General features: G+C 76.8%; 1 protein-coding gene across 1 annotated transcript in view; it reads right to left on the reverse strand.

Annotated features, from left to right (window-relative positions):
* Positions 1-573, reverse strand: part of GDF7 (growth differentiation factor 7) — an 8,327-nt gene that overhangs the window by 4,050 nt on the left and 3,704 nt on the right. The window lies entirely within an intron of this gene.

Genomic DNA, 573 nt, shown 5'->3' on the forward strand with positions numbered 1-573 from the left:
GCGCGGGCTCCGCGGCTCCGGGAAGTCCCCCGGCGCCTTTTGAACATAGTGTTTAATAATGGGGAAGTGTGCGCGGCCAGCCGCGGCCCCCCTCCTCTCCCACCCCACCCCCGCCCAGCGCCGGGAGCAGCGCCCCCTGCTGAACGCTCGGGCGGCAGCGCCGCGCCCCCCACTTCGGCCTGAAGTGGAGTCCCGGGCAGAGCCTCCTCCCCCGCGACAGCGCCGGGTCCCCCGCGAGCCCCGGAGTGTCCCCCGAGGAGTCTCCGGCCCTGGCCCCCGGCCCCGCCCCCTCCTCTCGGCCCGGCTACCCTCCTCCCTCACGCTGCTCCGCGCCGGACGCGCCCCCTGAGCCCGGGACTCGGGGGCACTCGGGTCCCCGCCCACGCTCCCCTCCGCGGCTCCGCCGGGCCGCCCATGGCCCCCGCCCTCGCCCCATCAGGTGACGCGCTCCACAGCCGCGCTCACCAGCACTGACATGGGAAACAGGCAGGACACCGCTGCTGACCGCCTCTGAGGCTCGGCCGGCACAGTCAGAGCGGGCGGCGGGCGGAGGCGGCCGCAGCGGAGAGGCCG

Source organism: Condylura cristata, unplaced genomic scaffold (genome assembly GCF_000260355.1).
Source record: "Condylura cristata isolate star-nosed mole 26May11 unplaced genomic scaffold, ConCri1.0 scaffold00020, whole genome shotgun sequence".
Lineage (NCBI taxonomy): Eukaryota > Metazoa > Chordata > Mammalia > Eulipotyphla > Talpidae > Condylura > Condylura cristata.